The following is a 5,211-nucleotide window of genomic DNA, read 5'->3' as shown; positions in this document are numbered from 1 at the left end:
TGGGGCAGGTTGGCGCATCTCAAGGAAAGGTTCTCCTGAACCTGGCTGAGATCGATGCCTGGGGTGCTTGACCGGCGCCGCCTCTTGGGCAGGCTCCTCCGCCCCGAGACCCGTGAAGTGTGCTCGGGGGTTTTTATTTTACTTTATGCTATTTCTTGTTTGTTTGTTGGTTGGTTGGTGTTGTTTTGCTTTGTTTTTTCTGCTTTCTGTGCTCAATTCTCTTCATTCATTGCAATCGATTCTATCTCTCGGCAATGAAACCTTGCAAACCTCGGTCCCATTTGCATTGGAAGGGAGGGGGAGTGGTGTGAGGGAGCGGGGAGGGGAAGACCGGAGACGCAAGCACACCGAACGTAGCGGCCCTTGCAGGTCATGGGAGGCAGAGGCTGAGGTGGATGTGAGTAAAATGTGTATGGCTTTGTATTTTAGCCCTTTGGCCCAGGCCCCTGCCCCAGTCCACCCAATATGCCAGCCGTGGCCCTGGCTTTCCTCAGTCCCATGTTCTTGGTGCTGCTGCTGCTCCCGCATCACTTGCTTGTCAATGTCCTGGACCACACGGGAGAGCTCTTTGAAGGTGCGGAAGAGCCCGCCATCTGGCAGGTGGATGCGGCGCGCACGAGGTGGATCTCTAACTTAGTGTTCATGCACTGGCCCGTGATGTGGGTGACCCTGGCATACTTCCCGCCATTTTGGCTCCAGTCACTTGGCAGCCTCCATTTTGTTTTTAAATATCTTTTATTGATTGTTTTTTAAAGAGTGGAAGGGAGAAGGATAGAGAATTAAAAACCTCAAAGATAGAGAAATCTCAATCAGCTGCCTCCTGCACCCAGCCCTTCTACTGGGCATATGCCCACAACAGAGGGATATGCCCTTGACCGGAATCGAACCTGGGACTGTTAGGCCGCAGGCTGATGCTCTGACCATGGAGCCAAACCACTTAACCGCCACTTTGAAACCCCAAAGGTTAACCCCTCTCTATTACCCTCTCCCCGCCACCCGAAATCCAGCGTTTTAACTTCCCCGTTTTATCAGCACAAAATACAACTACATAACATTGTACAAGTATACATTTTACTACACAAAGATGGATTAATATCTTTGTGTTGTTGTTGGTGTGTGTTTGTGTGTGTGTGTGTGTGTGTGTGTGTGCGCGCGCGCCCGCCAGATCACGTGTGCGCGTCGGTGTGTGTAAATCCGCAGTCACCCGCGGACACTTCTTGATCTGAATGGTCCGTCGGCATCCATGAGCACCCTTTAGGCCCTGCCTTCTTGCAGACAGCGTGGCCCCTGCTTGTCCTTCCCTGCTCTGGTCAAGTTGAGGCACCTGGCTCTGGCTGCAGGAGGGTGGCTTGCATTGGCGCTTCTCGGCCAGCAGAGGGCGGGACAGGCTCTTCGGCCATCTGGGCGACTCTCCCCCTCACCCCCAGCCACGCACCCAGTCCTCCCACTCTCCCCACGCACCCCACGCCAGTGTCCTTGCCCTAGGGCCCCGCTGGAGACCCCTCCCGTTTCCCGGGGGCACGCTGTGCCATCAAGGCCTCGCCTCCACCACGTGGCGCCGCCTCGAACCCCCATCCCACCCCTCCCCACACCACCCCACCCCCGGAGGATATGGGTATGGTCCGGCGCGAGATTCACACACTCTCCCTGGGTATTTTTGTCCAAGGGCCAGCGGGCGCTCACCGGACGTCGCCGGAACCGCAATGCTTTCCAAGGCACCGGACCCTCTCTCGGGGCGAACCCATTCCTTGGCGCCCTGCCCTTCACAAAAAAAAAAAAAAAAAAAAAAAAAAAAAGAACTCTCCCTGGGTCCTCGGCCTGCTTCTCCCAGGTCGGTCGCGTTACCCCGCTGGACGCCTCGCGGTGCCCGTCTCCGCCACTCTGGATTCGGGGATCTGAACCCGACTCCCTTCGGATCGGCTGAGGGCAACGGAGGCCATTGCCGGTCCCCTGGGAACGGCGCTCGCCCATCTCTCGGGACCCACTGACCCAGGTTCAACTGCTGTTCTCATGGAAGCCTTCTCCACTTTGGCCTTCCAGGTTCTCTTTGGAAGAACTACAGCCGGGTATGGGCCCGCGGCACCGCGCCATCCGTTTCCAGGGCTAGTTGATTCCGCACGTGAGTTGTTGCACACTCCTTAGCGGATTCTGACTTCCATGACCCCCGTCCTGCTGTCGCTATCCACCAACACCTTTTCTGGGGTCTGATGAGCGTCGGCAAGGGGCGCCTTCAGCAGGCGTTGGGTTCACCCCGCAGCGCCAGTTCTGCTTACCAAAAGTGGACCGCTAGACACTCGCATTCCACGCCCGGCTCCACGCCAGCGAGCCGGGCTTCTGACCCACTGAAAGAAAGTTGGAGACGAGGTTGAGGTCCTTTCTGCCCCAAGACCTCTAATGATTCGCTTTACCGGATGGATAAAAGGGCGTCTTTTGTGCGTCTGCGAGAGCGCCAGCTATCCCCAGGGAATCTGCGGAGGGAACCAGCTGCTAGACCGTTCCATTGGTCTTTTGCCCCTATACCCAGGTCGGACGACCCATTTCCCACATTTGTTCAGTTTTGTTGAGTGATAAAATCTATCAAGATTCTGAAAGTCATGTCTATGTGCCAAACTATTATCTATCTGTGGAGCTCCCTGTCTATGGAAAAACAGCCGGTGCCGAAAGAAAGGGGCGCCAGCACTCCCATCATCTCCTACATTGCATAGCCATAGTACCGAGCAATCGCCATGTCTTTTTCCCTCTCAGTGAAGTGCTGACGACTTCTCCCCAATCTGGCAGCGTTGTCACGCTCTCGTTGAGCCTTCCTCCTCATGGCCTCTCGTTCTGGCCTCTGCCCATCTGTGATGGGTGTTGACATTACTGGCCCCGGAACCCCAGGGGTCCTCCGTAGAATTGGTTGGCGGGTGAAATGCTGAAGTGCAGTGTGGTTGTGAGGCCTGGGCGGGGCCCGGGGCTGGCTCACAGCAGAGTGAACAGGCTCCCGCTTCCGGGAAGCACAGGATGGTGTTGTGTGCGCCTCAGGCCTAGACGCAGGAGGCCGAGGGACACTGGGCCGGGCAGGGTTGTTGAAACCTGGTCCGGCTGAGTTGGTGGACATTGGCTGAGCTGAGCTGCCAGGACCTGCCAAACATACGGCGGTTGGCAGGGTTGCAGTGGCTTCGGCAGCCCGACCTGATGCCTGAGACTGTGGCCTGCGAGGCCGGCGTCGAGCCGGCGGCGGCTTGCGGTCCATGGGTGGAACACCCGATGGCACCAACTTGACCTTCCCGGGAGAAGGCAGCTTGTCCTGGGATGGAGGTGGAGGCCCTTGGCATGAACTTCCATCTGGTTTTGGGGGTGTGACTTGACTTTTCACTGGACCTTGGCCCTCACGGGGGCGGGGGCGCGTATCCAGCCATGGTTTGAAAACGGGGCGTGCCTGGGGGCCTTTGGGGTTGCTTGAGCTTGCCAGGGCCCGCGAGGAAGACGGGTCAGGTTGCTCACCGCTCCTCTTGCCCAGTGCATAGAACTCTTGCAGACCCTCCGCCAAGTGCGCACGCAGGCCGCTGCGAGGCCTTTTGAAGGCCTCCTGCGGGGGCTCGGGAGGCCGTTTCTTTCTCTTCATGATCTTGGGAAGGGCCAGCTTCTCTTCTGCCTCCGGTGGGGTCCAAGCCGGGTCTCCGCGAGATCTCTCCCTGAAAGCTCCCTGGGAGAACGAGGATGGACGACGACGACGACGACGACGACGACGACCGCGACCACAAGCCTAGGGCTGACAAAGCTCTGCCAAGAGGAACCCTGTTTTCTTTTATAGCCCCAGCGTGTAAAAGTGGGAGGAGCCAGAGAGACAGACCCACCAATCAGCCGCTCCGAGGAATGACGCCTCACCGTTTGGGCGGCGCCGACTGTAGGGTGGGGCAGGTTGGCGCATCTCAAGGAAAGGTTCTCCTGAACCTGGCTGAGATCGATGCCTGGGGTGCTTGACCGGCGCCGCCTCTTGGGCAGGCTCCTCCGCCCCGAGACCCGTGAAGTGTGCTCGGGGGTTTTTATTTTACTTTATGCTATTTCTTGTTTGTTTGTTGGTTGGTTGGTGTTGTTTTGCTTTGTTTTTTCTGCTTTCTGTGCTCAATTCTCTTCATTCATTGCAATCGATTCTATCTCTCGGCAATGAAACCTTGCAAACCTCGGTCCCATTTGCATTGGAAGGGAGGGGGAGTGGTGTGAGGGAGCGGGGAGGGGAAGACCGGAGACGCAAGCACACCGAACGTAGCGGCCCTTGCAGGTCATGGGAGGCAGAGGCTGAGGTGGATGTGAGTAAAATGTGTATGGCTTTGTATTTTAGCCCTTTGGCCCAGGCCCCTGCCCCAGTCCACCCAATATGCCAGCCGTGGCCCTGGCTTTCCTCAGTCCCATGTTCTTGGTGCTGCTGCTGCTCCCGCATCACTTGCTTGTCAATGTCCTGGACCACACGGGAGAGCTCTTTGAAGGTGCGGAAGAGCCCGCCATCTGGCAGGTGGATGCGGCGCGCACGAGGTGGATCTCTAACTTAGTGTTCATGCACTGGCCCGTGATGTGGGTGACCCTGGCATACTTCCCGCCATTTTGGCTCCAGTCACTTGGCAGCCTCCATTTTGTTTTTAAATATCTTTTATTGATTGTTTTTTAAAGAGTGGAAGGGAGAAGGATAGAGAATTAAAAACCTCAAAGATAGAGAAATCTCAATCAGCTGCCTCCTGCACCCAGCCCTTCTACTGGGCATATGCCCACAACAGAGGGATATGCCCTTGACCGGAATCGAACCTGGGACTGTTAGGCCGCAGGCTGATGCTCTGACCATGGAGCCAAACCACTTAACCGCCACTTTGAAACCCCAAAGGTTAACCCCTCTCTATTACCCTCTCCCCGCCACCCGAAATCCAGCGTTTTAACTTCCCCGTTTTATCAGCACAAAATACAACTACATAACATTGTACAAGTATACATTTTACTACACAAAGATGGATTAATATCTTTGTGTTGTTGTTGGTGTGTGTTTGTGTGTGTGTGTGTGTGTGTGTGTGTGTGCGTGCGCGCGCGCCCGCCAGATCACGTGTGCGCGTCGGTGTGTGTAAATCCGCAGTCACCCGCGGACACTTCTTGATCTGAATGGTCCGTCGGCATCCATGAGCACCCTTTAGGCCCTGCCTTCTTGCAGACAGCGTGGCCCCTGCTTGTCCTTCCCTGCTCTGGTCA

Source organism: Myotis yumanensis, unplaced genomic scaffold, assembly GCF_028538775.1.
Source record: "Myotis yumanensis isolate MYYU_CA2020_CCGP unplaced genomic scaffold, mMyoYum1.0.hap1 SCAF_34, whole genome shotgun sequence".
NCBI lineage: Eukaryota > Metazoa > Chordata > Mammalia > Chiroptera > Vespertilionidae > Myotis > Myotis yumanensis.
Note: the sequence above shows the minus strand (reverse complement) of the source record.